This window comes from Corylus avellana, chromosome 5, assembly GCF_965113065.1.
Source record: "Corylus avellana chromosome 5, dhCorAvel1.hap1.2, whole genome shotgun sequence".
Lineage (NCBI taxonomy): Eukaryota > Viridiplantae > Streptophyta > Magnoliopsida > Fagales > Betulaceae > Corylus > Corylus avellana.
In genome coordinates, this window is record NC_142494.1 from 1,656,429 (window position 1) to 1,677,555 (window position 21,127).

Below are 21,127 nucleotides of genomic sequence, written 5' to 3' on the forward strand. Positions count from 1 at the left end.
TTCTTTGAATGAAGTTGCTCTCAAGGTTGACAACTGTCTCAACAATATATATATATATATATATATATATATATATATATATATATATATATATATATAATTAATGCTACATTGATGCTATTGAATATTCGATCTTTCAGAGTCTTAGAGGAAAGAGATGGAAGGAGATATCGAGGGTGTTGTTTTCGAAGATGGAGGCTGAAATTTGCCTAACCGATTATTAAAATTGCTATAGTTAGCTTCCAAAAAGTAGTCTCTATAATTAATACACGTTTGCAATGACATTGCTTAGAGACGGAGGGAAGGGGGGACCGGTTGGGGCCATGGTCCCCCCCTCCCCTCTCACTTCCTCAAAAAAGATATTTTAAGGAATTAAATTAAATTAAATTAAATTAAAAAAAAAAAAAAAAAAAAAAAAAAAAAAAAAAAATTATACTGGTACCCCCCAAAATGAATTGATAGGTCCTGGTCCCCCAACTCTACTCCACACAATATCTTTGCCAGCAATTACATAATAGATTGGAATGTTCAATGAACACAATACCTATCAAAGCAAAAGACAAATTCTCCTTATAGTGTCCATCAGAAAAATTAAAAAAGTGGGGCTCAGTATCAAGTTTAACATGTACTTTAAACATACGAGAGTTTAATATACTAAATTGTCAGAAATTCTTCCAGCTAAATTAATTTGAACAAAAACTTTTGTCTTAATTTGAAGGAGCACCCTCTGTTTACTCGCTTGTCAAGTAAATGATGAAGTCAAAAAGGGCATAAAGGATATTCAATGCTTCCTGATGTTGGAATTGTAGCCAAAATTGTCATGAGTAGCTAGATTGATCAAATGGGTCATTATATAAGAAGATACAATGAAAGTACACAGGTAGCAGATCAAAGAGAGAGGGAAATGGATTCCAAGGCTCATGCAGTTTGTATTCCATTCCCAATTCAAAGCCACATAAAGGTCATGCTCAAATTTGCAAAGCTTCTCCACGGCAAAGATTTTCACATAACTTTTGTGAACACAGAGTTCAACCATCAACGTTTTCTGAAATCTGGAGGCCCCAAGTCCTTGGATGGTTTGTCTGACTTCCAAGTCAAAACCATTCTAGACAGCCTTCCTCCATCGGATTCCAACGCTACCCAAGACATTGAATCATTGATGCTCTTAGCGAATCCATTATGGAAAACTTCTTGGCTCCATTTTCAGACATCCTTCTCGAACTCAACACTACTGCAACTTCTTCAAACAATCCTCCTGTGACTTGCATTATTGCAGATGGCTTCCTGGCATTCACTCACACTGCTGCTCGTGAGCTTGGAATCGCTATTTTAATGCTCTTCACTGTCTCTGCTTGCAGCTTATGGGTTTTATGCAGTTTCCCCGTCTCAGGGACAAAGGCGTCACACCCCTTAAAGGTATAACACAAAAGGGAAACACCCTTCTGAAATCATGGATTATCTCTAATATTATTATTGATTACAAGTTTCCAAACTAAAAAAATAATAATAATAATAATAATTTATTTTTGCAGATGAGAGTTTTCTGACAAATGGGTTTCTAGACACAGTTATAAACTGGATTCTAGGTATGACAGATATCCAATTGAGGGATCTCCCAAATTCTTTTATTACTACAAATCCAAATCATCATGTCTTCAAACTGACCGTTAAAGCAGTAGAGAGAGCTCCTAAAGCTTCAGGAATTGTTGTTCACACATTTGGCGCGTTAGAGCAGGAAGTTTTGGATGCTCTCTCCCCCATGTTTCCTTGTGTATATGCCATTGGCCCTCAGCAACTACTACTTAATCACTCACCGAAAGACCCTCTGAAATCAACTGGGTATAGGTTGTGGAAAGAAGAAACTGAGTGCCTTAATTGGCTTAACTCTAAGGCACCCAACTCAGTGATTTATGTGAACTTTGGCAGCATTAGTGTCATGACACCACACCAGCAAATAGCAAGTTCATGTTTCTGTGGATAATTAGGCCTGATTTAGTTGTTGGTGATTCAGCGATTTTGCTACCTGAGTTTGTGGAAGAAACTAAAGGAAGAGGACTAATAATTAGCTGGTGCCCTCAAGAGGAAGTGCTTAACCACTCTTCCATTGGAGGGTTTTTAACTCACTGCGGGTGGAATTCGATTATTGAAAGTGTTTGTGCAGGTATGCCCATGATTTGTTGTCCATTCTTTGGGGATCAGCAAACAAACTGTAAGTGTGCTTGCAATGAATGGGGCATTGGCATTGAGATTGATAATGGTGCCAAGAGATGGAAAGTGGAGAAGATTGTGAGAGAGTTGATGGAGGGAAACAAGGGTAAGAAAATGAAGAAAAAGGTCATGGAGTGGAAAAAATTGGCCGAAGAGGCCACTAGTCCACATGGGTCTTCATCCATCAACTTTGACAAGTTGGTGAATGATGCTATTTTATCAAAAGGATAGATGTTTTAGAAGAAAGTGATAATTATGAAAAAAGTATCATCATTTAAAAATCTGAGTATACTCTGCATCCATTTGATACTTTGATTGCTGCCCAACGGTTTGACTTGCTATACTCTGCATTTATTCATGGGAGAAAATTCAACTAAATTTAATATGAAAATAAATGACTTCATTTACCACATCTAATAATTCCATATAAAAATAAATGACACTATTCTAAAAATATCATTATTTTGAACTTGGAAGGGAACTAACTTAGTAAAATTTTAATATTTGACATATGGGAAAGCATATCCTTCTTCCAATCTTTCTTTTTTGTAAATACTCTTTAATATTTGAATAAGGATTTTCTCTTCAAACCCACTCTAATTTTTTTTAATACCTTCAAGCATCTCATAAATATATAAACCTACTTAACTACCGCGCTCAAAAGAAACAATATCAAAGATACACGGAACCTCTTCCAAAAGAACGTGTTCATCACTAAGAGAAAGCGCTTCATTTGCTAGTCGATAGGCTTCTTCATGGCCACTACGTCTCACATTTTCATCACTAAATCAGCACATTCAAACAAGTCAGCAATCCTATGATTCATTGATTCAAGGTCCACGTTTCATGCTTGGCAGCCGTAGTCTCCATATTGATATGAGAAATGCTATTTTTCTTTCTCCTATCCAACTTCTATCCAACTCCATCCATACTTTTTTCAAATCTAACATTGAATCTGTAGTGGTGAATTTGAAAAAGAGTTAAACAAACGATATAGACAATAATTGAAAGAATAGCAGGTCTCTATTGATATACCAAGCATCCAACCGATTAGCCTTGAGAAGAGAAAACTGACCTTGGCTAGGTTGTTGGCCTTGAGGTTGCCAAAACTCCATTGTTGGCCAACAAGACTTTTATCAATATGGAATTGATCAATTTATCTTTATTTTCTGTCTTTTCTTTTATGTTTCCTTTGTATTGCGTCACATCCATTCCAAGCATGGACGAAACTAGGAATTTAGATTTAGGGGAGCCAAATTGTATCAAAAAAATATTCCAATGACCAAAACAAATTGTGTTAGATTTGGGTTGACCTGACAACTCGTTAAGTGTCAGGCCTAACACAACCCGTTTACCTAAATTAATCAAACTCCTTAACTCTAACATGACCCATTAAAATAAGCAGGTGATACGATACAATCCGTTTGATAAACGTGTCATGTTGAGTTGACCCGATACGACCTCCAATAAATAAGTTGTGTTGGGTTGACCAAAACACAATTCGCTTGACCTGTTATTTGATAGAAAAAAAAAAAATGTCAATCTATAAATTAAACTCATACGGCCTAAACCAAGTCCCAAGCTGCTCAGGTGGTGAAATAGACTCAAAGCTTATTCTTTCCGAATATACTCTCATCTAGAGTAGATGCAAATGTCTACTTTCGTTGCTTCGATTGGCTTGGTACTTGGTAGGGAAATGTTTTCCTTTTATCTGGTCTCAAAACGATAATAAACTAAATGACACATGCATCCCTTCCCAGTTCCCCCAAACATATATAAACACCCCACGAAAGCAAAATTTGATCTCACATTATTTGTATTCATTTGTGTTGATGGTCATTGTGGGAGTTCTAGGGCTGTGATTGGCAAACCATTTCACGCCCTCAACACCACTATTCATGCACCATTTTTTCAAAAAATCATCATCAAAATATCTTCATTTTTTATATCATATTATTCATTTTCTTTATCACATCATTTATTTTTTATTACTATTCAAATACAAAAATTAAAAACAAAAAAACACTATAAAACAAGACTTTTTCACCTTCAATACAAAAAATTCAAAACTTTATACTATAATCAATCCACGTGTGTTACAATAACATAGGCAAAATGATTTGCCAAACACACCCTAGATTTGGTAAATGATGTCATTTATGTTCATATTAAATTTAGCTGGATTTTCTCCCATGAACACTATAACAAGTCAAACCCTTGGGCAGCAATCAAACGGATGCAAAGTATACATACCCAAAATTTTAAATGATGATACTTTTTTCGTTATTATCACGAAAAAATATAAAATAGCCCCTCAAACTACTAGTCATTTGCAATTTAGCCTCCTAATGTTCAAAATGTAATAAAGTAGCCTCCTAAACTACCAACCAGTTGCAATTAGGCCACTCCGTTAGTCAACACTGTCAAAATGGATGGAAAAGTAAAAACGACGTCGTTTTGTTAAGATAAAGTTACTAAAATGCCCTTTTACGAAAAAATTAAAAAAAAAAAAAAGCCCGTTGTCGTTTTGCTTTCAAAAAAAAAACCCTTACACGACAACCATATCAGACTTCTGTCCAGTAGTTTGTCACTTTATCTTCTTCATCCGGAACCCCTCCTGGCTCCAGTTCGTCACTTCCCTTCTCCACGCAGCTGCCCAACCTTCATTTAACACATGCAGAGAGAGAGAGAGGGAGGGAGAATCAGAAGAGGGTGGTGGTGACTTTGATGATGGTTGAAGATGAAATGTAGCAGAGAAAATGGAGACAGCCAAAACTTTCCTTACAGACAAAAAGCTCTCTCTCTCTCTCTCTCTCTCTCTCTCTCTCTCCCTTTCTTAATGGGCCCAGCAATCCTACCCCAACTGTCACCTATTCTTCCACTGTCAGCCAACAACATTGTAAAGCTTTCTCCTTTCTCTTTCACCACGGCACCACCATTTTTCTCAATCTTTAATGGCTGCCTAATAGTAGAAATTCTGCATAAAAAACTAATGGGTCGGTGTTAGATAAGCATTTGGGACCTCTCTTTTTGGCTGTCACAAAGATACCCACATGGAAAAAGTCTTTGTTTACGTCAGGTTTTTTGCTCAATCTGCAGAAAACTCATCTTGATGTTTTGGAAAGCTTGATTTTTTTTTTTTTTTTTTTTCCTGGGTTCCTTAGTGGTGAATTGGGGTCTTTCTTGGTGCTTGAAGCTTTGACATTTGGTGGGGTATTGGGAAAAAGCTTTGGATTCTGACTCCGAAATTTGGAAAACGAGTAATTTTGGTGTTTCAGGGGCTATATTTTTGGGCGTCTTCCATGGTACATTGGAGAGAATTGGAATTTTTACTTTTCACACCATCTCTTGATGTTTTAGCGACTGAAGCATTTGCACTGAGTGAAGATTTTAAATAGGTTTGGGTAAAGAGAGAATGTGCAAATTACCAGAATCATCAGTCTAACTGCGTTAGAAACGCTCAAAGTTGACGAGCGGTGAGCCGGAGAGGAGAAGGTTAACTGAAGTTTGGGCAGCTGTGTGGAGAAGGGAAGTGACGAACTGGAAGGGTTCCTGATAAAGAAGACAAAGTGAGAAATTGCTGGACGGAAGTCTGATATGGTTGTCGTGCAAGGGTTTTTCTTTGAAAGCAAAACGAGAACGTTTAGTGAGCTTTTTTTTTTTTAATTTGATTTTTTTTCCTAAAAGGGAATTTTAGTAACTTTACCTTAACAAAACGACATCGTTTTTACTTTTCCATCTATTTTGATGGTATTGACTAACAGAATAGCCTAATTGCAACTAGTTAATAGTTTAGGAGGCCATTTTATTACATTTTGAATATTATGGGGCTAAATTACAAATGACTGATAGTTTAAGGGGTCATTTTATATTTTTCCCTTATTATCACTTTCTTCTAAAACATCTATCCTTTTGATAAAAGAACATCATTCACCAACTTGTCTAAGTTGATGGATGAAGACCCATGTGGACCAGTGGCCTCTTCGGCCAATTTTTTCCACTCCATGGCCTTTTTCTTCATTTTCTTACCATTGTTTCCCTCCATCAACTCTCTCACAATCTTCTCCACTTCCCCTCTCTTGGCACCATTATCAATCTCAATGCCAATGCCCCATTCATTGCAAGCATACTTACAGTTTGTTTGCTGATCCCCAATGAATGGACAACAAATCATGGGCACTCCTGCACAAACGCTTTCAATAATTGAATTTCACCCGCAGTGAGTTAAGAACCCTCCAATGGATGAGTGGTTAAGCACTTTCTCTTGAGGGCACCAACTTGTTATTAGTCCTCTTCCTTTAGTTTCTTCCACGAATTCAGGTGGCAAAATCTCTGATTCTCCAACAACTAAATCGGGCCTAATTATCCACAAAAACGTGAACTTGCTATTTGCAAGTCCCCAACTAATCTCGGCCAACTGCTGTGGTGTCATGACAATGCCACTTCCAAAGCTCACATAAATTACTGAGTTGGGTGCTTTAGAGCTAAGCCAATTAAGGCACTCAGTATCTTCTTCCAACAAGCTATACCCAATTGATTTAAGAGGATCTTTGGGTAAGTGATTAAATAGTAGTTGCTGAGGGCCAATTAATGGCATATACGCAAGGAAACATGGGGGAGAGAGCATCCAAAACCTCTTGCTCTAACACGTCAAATGTGTGAACAACGATTCCTGAAGCTTTAGGAGCTATCTCTATTGCTTCAACGGTCAGTATGAAGAAAGGATCATTTGGATTTGTAGTAATAAAAGTATTTGGGAGATCCCTCAATCGAATATTTCTCATACCTGGAATCCAGTCTATAACTGTGTCTAAAAACCCATTTGTTAAATAACTCTCATCTGCAAAAAGAAATAATTTTTTTTTTTTTAGTTTGGAAACTTGTAATCAATAATAATATTAGAGATAATCCATGATTTCAGTAGGGTGTTTCCTTTTTGTGTTATACCTTTAAGGGGTGTGAAGCCTTTTTCCCTAAGACGAGGAAACTGCATACCACCCATTAAAGTGCAAGCAGCGATCGTGAAGAGCATTACAATAGGGATTCCAAGCTTTTGAGCAACAGTTTGAGTGAATGGCATGAAACCATCTGAGATGATGCATGTCACTGGAGGATTGTTTGAAGAAGTTGCAGTACTGTTGAGTTTGAGGAGGAGGTCTGAAAATGGAGCCAAGAACTTTTGCACAACGGATTCGGAAGCAACATCAACGTCTTGGGTAGCGTTGGGATCCGATGGAGGAAGGCTGTCTGAAATAGTTTTGAATTGGAAGTCAGGCAACCCATCTAAGGAGTTGGGACCTCCGGATTTCAGAAAACGTTGATGGTTGGACTCAGTGTTGACAAAGGTTATGTGAAAACCTTTGCCATAGAGAAGCTTTGCAAATTTGAGCATGGCCATTATGTGGCTTTGACCTGGCAAGGGAAGACAAACTGCATGAGCCTTTTGTTGGCATGAGTTGTCAATTGAGAATTAAATGAGAGAGATTATAGGAATAATTATATGATTCTAGTCCTAAAAATCTGTATAGCCAAGAATAGCATATCAAATCTCTCTATATATGTGTATAATATCCCTGTAAACAAAATATACGAGAATACAATGAAAGAAAAGTTGACATGGTATCAGAGCATCTCACGATCTGGCTCCCTGTTCACATCCATCACTAGCTTCTAGCCTCCTTTCACCCACCACCCTCTCCTATGGCACCCACTGAAATCCCAATCCCAATCCCAATCCAAACGGAGGAATCTCCCACCAACCAGAATACACCCCTCTCCGCCGCCGAAACCCAAATCCAGATGGAAGAATCTCCCACCAACTCGAAAACACTCCTCTCTGAATTATTCACCACCACGATGGCCGAAGCTTTGTCCAAAGCTCAGGCTCCTACCGTGACCTCTGAACCTGCGGCCCTACCGATTGGCATCAAGTTGGATGGTTCCAACTATGCCCTATGGTCCCAAGTTGTCGAGATGTACGTCTCCGGCAAAGACAAGTTGGGTTACATCAATGGCGAACTAACCTCGCCGTCTCCGACTGACCCATCCTTTCGTAAATGGCGCACTGACAACGCCATTGTCAAGGGCTGGCTGATCAACTCCATGGATCCGGCATTAATCGGCAATTTTATTCGCTTCCCCACAGCTAAACAGGTTTGGGACTCTGTTGCTACCACCTATTTTGACGGTGGTGATACCTCCCAGGTCTATGATCTCCGGCGCCGTGTCTCACGTCTCCGCCAAGCAGGTGGTTCCCTGGAAAAATACTACACCGGCTTGCAAGGTCTCTGGCGTGAGATTGACTTTCGTCGTCCAAATCCGATGGAGTGCCCTGCTGATATTCAACGATATAATAATCTTCTCCAAGAAGAAAGGGTGTATGTATTCTTGGATGGCCTTGATGACAAACTGGACAATATTCGCAGCGACGTGTTACAACTGCACCCGTTTCCCACAGTGGAGCAAGCGTATGCTCATGTCCGCAGAGAGGCCCTTCGCCAAGCGGTAATGAACGCTGGGGACCATGAACCACCGTCAGGAGCAGTGCTGGCTTCGAGAGGCCTCAAGCTTGGGTTCTCTGGATCGGCTCCCCAACATATTGGGAAATCTGCTCCTAAAGCCCGCCCCTCATCTGACACTCTCAAATGCTCTCATTGTGGTAATATGAAGCATACACGTGAAAATTGTTTTAAGTTGCATGGATATCCTGATTGGTGGCATGAACTCCAAGCTCGAAAAAAAGGGGATACTGGGGGTATGGCTGAAGGCACGGGCAAGGCTGCTATAGCGGCAGCAAAACCGTATCTCTCTCTAATACCACCCACTGCCTCTTCTCAACCTGATGGCTCTCTTGTGGATCAAGGTAATCTCTGTCATGCCTTGCTTAGTGATAGCCACGATGTCGACCATGGAGATTGGCTTCTCGACTCTGGGGCCACAGACCATATGACTTTTGACCCCGCAGACCTCTCTCACCACTCATCTCCAAGGCGCACTAGCATTGCAAATGCCAATGGAATGATCTCACCGGTCACAGGGGCCGGAACTGTGACCCTATCACCCTCTCTTCATTTATCGAATACTTTACTTGTTCCCTCCTTGTCCCACAAGTTATTGTCTGTTAGTCAAATTACTACAGAACTAAATTGTGTAGTGCTAATGTTTTCCGATTTTTGTCTTATTCAGGATATTCTCACCAAGGAGATAATTGGGCGTGGTACTAAGAAGGGGGGATTGTACTACATGGAAGATTTCAGTTTGGGTCGAGCGCATCACGTGTCTTCCCTGCCTGGTTCAAAGCCTCAACAGATTTGGCTATGGCATCGTCGTTTGGGACATCCATCATTCGGGTATCTAAGGCATTTGTTTCCTAATTTATTTTCCCATGTAGAGACCTCTGAATTTAATTGTGATACGTGTATTTTAGCCAAAAGTCATAGGGCTACTTATCCATTAAGCATGAATAAAAGTGATACCCCATTTGCTTTAATTCATTCCGATGTATGGGGACCATCTCCCATACCTATTGTATCTGGTGTACGTTGGTTTGTGATATTTGTTGATGATTGCACCCGCATGACGTGGTTATATCTGCTGAAACATAAGGATGAAGTATTTAAGGTCTTTCAGTCATTTCATGCTATGGTTCACACCCAGTTTTCCGCTCATATTCGGATTCTCCGTTCAGACAACGGTGGTGAATATGTTAATCACCACTTTCACTCCTATTTTCAACAACATGGCCTTATACACGAGACCTCATGTCCCCAAACCCCACAACAAAATGGGGTAGCTGAACGGAAAAATCGACATATTCTTGAGACTGCCCGGGCCCTCCTCCTTGGCGCTCATGTCCCCACACGACATTGGCCCGATGCTGTTTCCACTGCTGTTTACCTGATCAACCGCCTCCCTTCCAAAATATTAAATTTTCAAACCCCATTACAGTCCCTATCAGCCTCGGTCTCTGTACCTCCAGCCCTCATGCTCCCTCCTCGTATATTTGGATGTGTGGCGTATGTACACCTACCTAAGAACCAGCGTACCAAACTTGACCCATGCGCACTTAGGTGCCTATTCTTGGGCTATGCTGCGCATCAAAAAGGCTACCGCTGCTATGACCCCGTTACTCAGCGTACCTATGTGACCATGGATGTCACCTTTCTGGAGGCTGCACCATTCTACCCCTCCTCGGCCTTCACTTCTTCTCTTCAGGGGGAGACACTAGATGAAGAGTTGAAGTGGCTAACATTTGAATGGTTTGAAGAGCAGAATAACACACAAATAGGTGGCGAAGAATCAACAAATACATCTTCGGAGCAAGACATATCCTTTGAATCTAGAGGGTCTCAGGAAACGGAGCCTCCACCATCAGGAGAAGAACCAGAACTCCCCTGCCCCTAGTACCCACAGGCCCATCTCCTGAGAATATTCCTGAGGTAAGCAATATCGGTACACCCTCCTATATAAATGACATAGATACTTCTATTGGATATAACTTACCTTTCAGGCATAACCGAGGCAAGCCACCAAATAGATATTCTCCAGATATTGAGCAAAGAAGATCAAGGTACCCAATTGCCAACTATGTCTCCACTGAAAAGCTACCTGAACCTCTCAAGACATTTTCACATGAGCTGTCTGCATGTCATATCCCCACTACAGTTCAGGAAGCATTAATGGATCCCAAGTGGATTAAAGCGATGGAGGAAGAAATGGAAGCACTACTAAAAAATCAAACATGGACCTTGGTTCCACTACCCCAAGGAAAGAAGACGGTCGGGTGCAAATGGGTTTTCTCTGTTAAACACAAGGCAGATGGATCTATAGAACGATATAAGGCGAGGCTAGTTGCAAAAGGATACACTCAGACATATGGTGTAGATTATCAAGAGACTTTTTCACCAGTAGCTAAACTAAATACAGTCAGGGTTCTGCTATCTCTAGCAGCCAACCTGGACTGGCCATTGCACCAGTTAGATGTAAAAAATGCATTTCTCCACGGTGACCTTGAAGAAGAAGTCTACATGGATATTCCTCCAAGCTACACAGCATCTTCAAAGACTGAAGTTGTGTGCAAATTGCAGCGTGCACTGTATGGACTGAAACAATCACCTCGAGCATGGTTTGGGCGGTTTAGTCAAGCAATGAAGAAGTATGGCTTCTGCCAAAGTAATTCAGATCATACATTATTTCTGAAGCACCAACGGGGCAAGGTAACAGCTTTAATCGTATATGTCGATGATATGATCATCACAGGGGATGATACAGAGGAAATTGCTAAGCTCCAGAAACAATTGGCAACCGAATTTGAGATGAAAAATCTAGGAGGACTTAAATATTTTCTGGGAATAGAGGTTGCTAGATCAGAACGAGGTATATTTCTTTCTCAGAAAAAATATATATTAGATTTACTGTGCGAGGTTGGAATGTTGGATTGTAAGCCAGCAGACACTCCAATTGTTCAAAATCACAAGCTCGGAGAATATCCAAGCAAAATGCCAGCAGACAAAGGAAGATACCAGAGGTTAGTTGGGAAACTTATTTACCTCTCACATACCCGTCCTGATATTGCTTACGCAGTGAGTGTAGTAAGTCAATTTATGCACCAACCTAGTAAGGATCATATGGAAGCAGTAATCCGGATTTTACGATACTTAAAATCCTCCCCGGGAAAAGGGCTTATGTTTTCCAAAAACTACCATCTCAAAGTTAATGGTTATACAGACGCAGATTGGGCGGGGAACACCACGGACAGGAGATCCACCTCAGGCTACTTCATGTTTGTTGGGGGAAATCTTGTTACATGGAGAAGTAAGAAGCAAAAGGTGGTAGCATTGTCAAGTGCTGAAGCAGAGTTTCGTGGAATGGCTAAAGGGCTTTGTGAGCTTCTATGGCTCAGAAGACTTCTAACAGAAATTGGATTCGCCCCTACCTCCGAGATGGACCTTTTTTGCGATAACAAGGCAGCTATTGCTATTGCTCAAAATCCCATCCAGCATGATCGCACTAAACACGTAGAGATTGACAGACACTTCATTAAAGAAAATCTTGAAGCTAAAATAATTCGGTTTCCTTTTGTGAAGTCAGAAGACCAATTGGCAGATATTCTTACAAAGGCCGTATCAAGCAAGGATTTCTACAACTCATTAGACAAGTTGCGCATTGAAGAATTGGATGCTTCCACTTGAGGGGGAGTGTTGGCATGAGTTGTCAATTGAGAATTAAATGAGAGAGATTATAGGAATAATTATATGATTCTAGTCCTAAAAATCTGTATAGCCAAGAATAGCATATCAAATCTCTCTATATATGTGTATAATATCCCTGTAAACAAAATATACGAGAATACAATGAAAGAAAAGTTGACACCTTTTCACCTTTTACTATCTTTGAATCCATTTCCTTCTCTCTCTTTGCTCTAGTCCTCTGTGAATATATATATATATATATATATATATATATATATATAATTGTGGCTACAATTCGGCCCTTATCCTTTATCCCTTGACCTTGAACATATCATTTACCAGTTACGAGACAAATTAATATGCACTTAAACCAGAGGCTGCCAGCTCCTTCAAATGGGTAACGTCATTGCAAACGTTTCTAACTTAACACGTGTCTTCATCTTTGAAAACAACACCCTCTCACGTCTCCTTCCCATCTGTTTCTGGGACCCAAAGTGAATGACCGTATACTAAAATCTGATTGTTTTATAATTATTTTATAATTAAAAAAAAATACACAAAAACTATATAAAAAAAAAAATTAAGTGAAAAGTCTAAACCTATGTAAAAAAGTTTGAGAGCGTAAAAATGCATTTATACTAAAAAAAATTCGTTTTTTTTTTTAAAAAAAAAAAAAGTCCATGTTTGATTAAATATATATATATATATATATATATATATATATATAGGGTCTCAAAGCCCAAAAAATGACTAAAATTTTTTTTTTTTTACAAAAGCTTAAAAATAAAATTTTTGTTAAAAAATACTTTTTTTACTTAAAAGCTATATTTTTCAAAGATAACATCAAACATGCTATTCACTTTTGGCATAAGGGGTTGATTGTTAACAACTTAATTAACAACCTCCCCTCTCTTGGATGCTACTTTATTTTATTTTATTTTTAAAAAAATAATTAACATTAAAATATTCAATTTTTATATCACGTCATTTGTTTTTTATTATTATACAAATAAAGAAATCACTGCAAACAAAGATTTTTCATTTTTTAATACAATTTTTTTCCTTTTTTATACCAATCATTATTCTCATTTTTTTTCCACAAAAAGACATAAATAGTATTTAGGTAAAAGCACTCTTTGCAGCCTCACTAAAACAATTTTTTGGTTATTTTGGTAAAGCAATTTTGTGAAAATGTCTAAAATCTTTCATTTTTAGCCTCACCATTTTACCAAAATAAAATTGTGAGTGAACAGTACTCACTAGCTTTATGGTTTGTTTGAAATTGCGTTTAAAAGGTTTAAAAGTAATTTTAACACTCAAAAAGTTTATCTGAAGAAAAAAGTACTTGTTTGGTAAAAAAATTAGATTAGCAAAAGTGGATAATTAAAATAGTAAGGCTGATGCGGTGCTTTAAAAAAGTTGATAGTTAAAATAGAGAAAAATGTACTTTTGTTATTTTAGGGAATAAAATTTGATGAGTTTGTAAAAATGCTCTAAAGGGAGTTTAACAAACAACCCCTAATTAATTATTTAATTTTGTGTTAAATTCATTCGTCATTGATCACTTTCGGTCTCAGAGGAAACAGATAGGAAGGAGACCAGGGTGTTGTTATTCAAAGATGGAGGATGGAATTTAGTGAAGGTTGGATCTGCTTTAAGTCAACCGATTACTAAAACTGCTATCGTTTCCAAAAAGTAGTTTCTTTTTCAATGACATTTTGGACAATATCCTACTCAGGAGAGGTGATTTTTAGTGCACTGGCGTGCATAAACAGTAAGCACGTCAGTATTAAAATATTTTTTTTTTTTTTTTATTGTTCAAATATTATTTTAATAATATTTTATAATATTTTAACATTGACATGTCTACTGTTCAAGCACGCCGGTGTGCCAAAAACCACTACTTAGTAATAGACGTTTACAATGACATTGATCATTTGAAGGAAGTAGCCTCTTGTTCACGTGCATTTATGTATGGTAATTTATGTGTGGTATATATATATATATATATAAATAAAGCCGAGTTTTGGTTTAGAGAGTGCGTAGAATTACGACATGTATTCTCAATCAGTCCTATTAGAAAGTACTTAGAATTGCGACATATGGCGTTTTAGATGTTAGCCTTTTAGTGAGACAATTAAAACATAAGAGTTTTATTTGTAATGCATTGAATTGTCTAAATGAAAAAAAAAAAATAAAAGGTTTTCAAATTCTCTCTTTCTCTTTATCTAATTTTATTTTCATTGCTTTATGTTTATATCTCAATATGAGAGAATTAAAATGTATAGGTTTTATTTGTAATATATTTAATTGTCTTAATGAAGAAAATAGAAGGTTTACAAATTCTCTCTCTATTTTTTTTTTATATCTTCTCTTGCTTTCTCTTTATATTATTTGGAATGCATTTAATTTATATCTTAATGCAGAAAATAAAAGGTTCTCTTTATTTAATTTTCTTTTTATCTTCTCTTGCTTTATGTTTATATCCCAATGTGAGACAATTAAAACGTATGAGATTTATTTGTAATATATTTAACTATCTTAACGAAAAAAGCAAAAAATTTACAAATTTTCTTTCTCCGGAAATCGGATCCAGTTCACGGCTTAGATCTTGCCACGTCCTTGAAAGCTAGTTAACGAAGGAAAAGAAAAAAAGTTGAAGTTAACGAGTTCTAAAGTGTGCACTCTGTCATTCCCCATGAAACTTTACACAGTGATCTCGGCTACAACAGTCGTCTTTTTTCCTTTGTTTCATAGTAATGGTGGACATAATTTTCTTCTTCATCTTCGTTTTTCCTTTGTTTCATAGCATTGACTCTCTCCCCTCCATGGCCGTACGAAATGGCAGGGTTCTCCGGTTGGTAATCGAAAAGTGATGTTTTTAAAATGTTGGAATTTTCTTCTCTTTTCCATTCCAATGCTCAATCGATTTTTTCCTTGCGTCACCTAAATTTCAGAATGTGAATTTAATGGACAGTTTATATACCTTGATTAATTTCTTGTAACAGAAAAGGCAACAAATTCTGCAAATTTTATTATTATTATTATTTTTAATGAATTAGATTTCATATACCACTAAAACAAATACAACAAAACCAGCAACCAACTGAACCCAAAAAAAGAATTAGAAAAAAACTGAAGGAAAAATGATACCAAAAGCCTAATAAAAGGCGCTATTTGTTATTTTTTTAGTATTTTGTCTTCGTTGTTACTTTTAAGCGTCTCAGAAGTTGACAGACAATGGAAACTTTGATGCTAAGGTGGTGAAAGAGATTGGGTCCATTGGGAGGTATCTAATTATGTAAGGACCTCATCTTTTGCCTGAAACTTACGAGTGAGCTTTGTATGAGTATGAGTGCGTGCAGGCGCAGAGGTGAAAATGTTCGGATTCGAGCTTATTTTAACTGAATAGTAATTAGTAATGTTGCTCTTTCAGCACCAGTGGTAGGTGGCTCGACGCAAATCTTTGAGCTTTGGGGTGTAGAGAAGCTTCGGTGCCTGATAATACATTGTGTAGTCAGAGCGGGCAAGGGAAGGGCGACCCCTCACTTATAGTCTGTTACACTCTGTTTATGGGAACTAAAACAGAGGAAGTGGCCAACTGGTTTGGACGTGCAACGACGTGGCCTATAGCAATTATTGATGATGCAAACAACTTAACAAGTTATTTGCTTTAATGATTCCCAAATGTAAAACGTGACTTGGTGGTATTAAAACAATGAAGACATAGACTCCATAAAAGTACGTTAGCAAATGAATCAACTTACTCCTTTGTGATCAGAGGGACGTGAAGCCAATTCTTTCTTGGTGACAACATGGCCTTTATTTAAGCCCACAAAGAGGCCAGTATTTGGCTGTTTATAAAAAATTAATGATGATGATGATTGATGAAGAACCCGAATGAAGGAATGGTTGCCAACGCGGAGAAGTCTGTTGTTTCGTACGGCCATGGAGTCAACTAAAAGCCTAAAGGGAGAGTCATTGCTAGTGAATATCACGGCGTTTCTCGCCCCTAAGTCTACAACCGGAGTTTGGAGACGAAGACGACGAAGAAGATGATGTCCACCATGACGGCAAAACAAAGGCAAAACGACGACGTTGTAGCTAAAACCAGTGTGTAAAGTGTAAACTTCTGGGTAATGACTGAGAGCGCACGCACTTCCAGAGCCCGTTAAATTCAACGTTTTATTTTCTTCCGTTAACTAGCTTTTTCTTCATTTTAAAAGCTTGGCAATTTTTCACCGTTAGATCTTTTAGAAAAATTTGAGCCGTGAACTGGAAATGGAGAGGATCTGATTCCCTCTCTCCCCCCCTCTCTTTCTTTATTTTTCTTTTTATTTTCTCTTGCTTTCTCTCTATATCTCAATGTGAGACAAATAAAACGTAAGAGGTTTATTTGAAATGCACTTAATTGATATTTTAATGGATAAAACAAATGGTTTCCAAATTTTCTCTTTCTCTCTGATTAATTTTCTCTTTTTTTCTCTTGCTTTCTATTTATATTTTAATGTTCCTTTGTAAATTTTACACTCAATTCAAGAAAAAGACGAGAGGGAGGGAGAGTGAAAGTTTCCAATAGTTATTTCTCAATAAAAAATTATACTACAGTTCTTTTATTTTTTTTTATTTTTTTTTTTTTTTTTTCGTGCTAGAACATTCGTTTTCCATTATATTAACATTGTCATTTTATATGTTTATTTTCGGTACCTATGTTCTTCCATTTTTGTTTTTGTCTCCTATATTCTTTTTTCTATTTTTTATGCTTTTACTTTCTATTTATATCAATCAATTCCGAAAAAAGACGAGAGAAAGAGAGAGAATTTCTATTCTTTTTTTCTCAATAAAAAATTAGACTACAATTATTTTCTTTTTTTATTTTTTTTTCCTATAATAGTTCTTTTCAATTTTTCAATCGTTATTTCTCAATGAAAAATTATATTACAATTTTTTTTTCTTTGTTGTTTTTTTTTTTTTGCTAGAATAGTTATTTTCAATTATATTAATATTTTCATATTTTTCATTTTTTTTTATCTTTATTTCCGGTGCTTATGTTCTTCTATTTTTTGTTTTTGACCCTTATTTTTTTCTTTCTATTTATATATTATTTTTTATTCAAATGATTACTTTTCTTTTGTAAATTTTACATTGAATTCAAGAAATATTAATAGTGATAGAGTTTCTTTCCGTAGAAACTCAGTTCTTTCAATATATTTCACACTCAATTTTCCGGTCGTAGATTTTTTTTTTGTCTTTGTTTTCTTATGTCTTAAAATTAGTTTCATTTACTTTTATATAAGTGAAGGATGGTTGAAAAAATATATATATATATATCTATTTGACAAAACCTTTTCTAATATTTGTGGATTTCATTGGAACTGAGAAAAATATAGAAAAAATAGTTCTTTTTTATTATATTAGTTTTTTTCATTTGTTTACATTTTTTTTGGGGTCCTTAATTTCTATTCTAATTTATATATTATTTTTCATTCAAGTTTTATTAATTTTATTTAATACAAGTTTCAAATTTTCTTTTGTAAATTTAATTGACTTTTGTTGTTCATTTTTGTTTTTGGGTATTCCAATATTTCTGTCACTGTTTTTGATCTCTTTCTTTTTTAAAAGAAAAATTAAATTACTAACATTCTTTTGTTTACAAAATTAGTAAACATAATTATAATCATATATCAATATACTCATTTATTTTAGAACACTTCTTTATTTTTGTCAGTGGTATCATTGTTAGAATATAATGAACTTTTAGGAGTTGAACTTTCTCCTCCCAAACAATTTTTTTGAGAAGTGGTATCATTGTTAGAATATAATGATTAATCAATCATTTTATTATAATTGATTAATCTAGGTTTTTATTTTGAATTTTTTTTTTTCATTTATATTTCATTTTAAACTACATATATGTGAACAAATATTTAACACATTTCAATTTATAAGAACTAAAATTTATGAATTTTTAAATTTATTGGATATGTGGGTTTATGCTATTAAGTAAAACTATGGTTTAAAAAGATCTTATGAACATTTGTCATTTTTTGTAGCTAATTTGTTAATTAAGAGAAGAAAATAAAATTTGTTGTTGATAATCTTTTAAAAACTTTTTGACTTAATTAATTATATATATTAAAAAAAAAAAAAAAAAAACCGCCGCGTAGGACGGGCTCTAAGCTAGTATATTTAAAAATCCTATCTAATCTATCTACTCCCATCTAACAGCCCACAATGTCTTCACCTACTTTATATCATTTAATTGAGTAATGCTATAAGTCTTTTTAGAGTTTTCTGGAGTAATCCCAAATATGATGTAACTTTTAAAAGCATCAATAGATCAAAGTTAAGTACATTAAATTTCAAATTCAACGGTAATTTTAAAAGGTACATCACATTTGGGAGGACTTTAGGAAGATTCTAAGAAGACTTGTAACATTACGACATTCAATTAACTACTATTTAATTATTCTAAATAAACGATTTTTTCTTAACTTAATCTATAAAACCACTTATTTATGCATTACAGTTAATATAATCACACTAATTCACCTACCACACACTTATTATTGACTTTTGTTGTTTCTGGTGTAATATTTCCACAAATCTGACACCGCGCCGCCCTCCCCCCCCCCCCCAATAACTTTGCTGATTTATTAAAACATTATCTAACAATTTTACTTATTCGTCGACCGACAAAATCCACAAACTCATTCACACTCCACCCGCAGTATTTAATTAATACTACTAACCCACATATTATTATTTTAATTCCTCTACCGACAAAATCCACAAACTCATTCTTACACTCAACCCACAATATTTAATTAATACTACTAACCCATATATTATTATTTTAACTTAATTACCTATTATTAGTTTGATCTAAATAAATTCTATGGGTATCTAATATGTCTAATTAAATTACTTCATTTCTTAAATCACCCAATTATCTTATCATCAAACTAATATCTCTAAAATAATGGTTTTAAAATATGTGGCGCTACATCCTACCCACCTTATTGGAATTTCATGATGGAAATTAAAGCCGATAAATTATCATATAACTTCCAATTGAGCGACTCAGATTTTAATATAGTGTCCAACTATTAATTCTCAAGTATCGATTTTACTCTAATTCTCCAAAGTTAATTCGATATATTAAAAACCTCAATATTCAATCTCTTAATTCTAAAGTTGATCTAAGATGAGAATTAATTTATCTATTAGTATGATGCTTAGTTAATTTACCACATCTAATAATTCCATATAAAAATAAATGACACTATTCTAAAAATATCATTATTTTGAACTTGGAAGGGAACTAACTCAGTAAAATTTTAATATTTGACATATGGGAAAGCATATCCTTCTTCCAATCTTTCTTTTTTGTAAATACTCTTTAATATTTGAACAAGGATTTTCTCCTCAAACTCACTCTATTTTTTTTTTTTTTTAATACCTTCAAGCATCTCATAAATATATAAATCTACTTAACTACCGCGCTCAAAAGAAACAATATCGAAGATACACAGAACCTCTTCCAAAAGAACATGTTCATCGGAAAGAGAAAGCGCTTCATTTGCAAGTCGATGGGCTTCTTCATAGCCACTACGTCTCACATTTTCATCACTAAATCAGCACATTCAAACAAGTCAGCAATCCTATGATTCATTGATTCAGGGTCCACGTTTCATGCTTGGCAGCCGTAGTCTTCATATTGATATGAGAAATGCTATTTTTCTTTCTCCTATCCAACTTCTATCCAACTCCATCCATACTTTTTTCAAATCTAACATTGAATCTGTAGTGGTGAATTTGAAAAAGAGTTAAACATACGATATAGACAATAATTGAAAGAATAGCAGGTCTCTATTGATATACCAAGCATCCAACCGATTAGCCTTGAGAAGAGAAAACTGACCTTGGCTAGGTTGTCGGTCTTGAGGTTGCCAAAACTCCATTGTTGGCCAACAAGACTTATCAATATGGAATTTATCAATTTATCTTTATTTTCTATTTTTTCTTCCGGGGTAATTTTCCTTACCCCATAAACTTACGCGCCTTTTGCAAACACTCTCCAATGTTCAAAATCTCTCACTTTACTGTATTCAACTTTAATTTCCTTTCACTTACCTCATTCTGTTAGGATTTTCTGTGAAAATCCTAACGGAGTTCCTCTCACGTGTGGCGGACGTGACTTATTTTTGTTGAAACACCCATTATACCACTGCCCCTTTAGACAGAACCTTACGTGTCGTTCTTCTTCGCGAATGAATTTTTTGGATTAAAACCTCATCTTCACCATATCAGAGGACACAAACATGAAGATCAGCAACGACAGTTGCAGCAAATGGACATTCAAAACGGCCAGCAATGCTTCGATTATTCTTCGCTACCAAACAGTCCCTACCCCCCAACTCCAGACCTCCTCAATCTCTTCCACTTGCCCAGATCCATCCCCTTCTCAAACCCGACCCAGAAGACCGCAAATTATCAGAACCCCATGGTTCTGATATACATATTTCTAACTTGTTATACTAACAGCTAGCTGTGATCTTGGAGATGTATACAATGTAATTTCTTAAGTATAATTAAGATTATGAGAATGAACTTTTTCATTCAATTGGTAAATCTTTTTGCTCTCTGTTTTGAATGTAAACTTTGTTTTGGGTCAACCCCAGAAAAAGAAAACAAAAAAAATTAACAAAATAGTGGAAGAAGAGCTA

The 21,127-nt window shown here is 36.0% G+C and overlaps 2 pseudogenes across 1 annotated transcript; one reads left to right on the forward strand and one right to left on the reverse strand.

Moving 5' to 3' along the window:
• Positions 1-890: 890 nt before the first annotated feature.
• On the forward strand, positions 891-2,451 carry LOC132183407 (7-deoxyloganetin glucosyltransferase-like; annotated as a pseudogene).
• A 3,652-nt stretch (positions 2,452-6,103) lies between these two features.
• LOC132183048 (7-deoxyloganetin glucosyltransferase-like) lies at positions 6,104-12,612 on the reverse strand (annotated as a pseudogene). The gene is made up of 3 exons (XR_015912107.1): positions 12,580-12,612; positions 7,156-7,648; positions 6,104-7,048 (listed from the first exon to the last, which is right to left on the reverse strand). The product of XR_015912107.1 is annotated as a 7-deoxyloganetin glucosyltransferase-like (transcript).
• Positions 12,613-21,127: the final 8,515 nt, after the last annotated feature.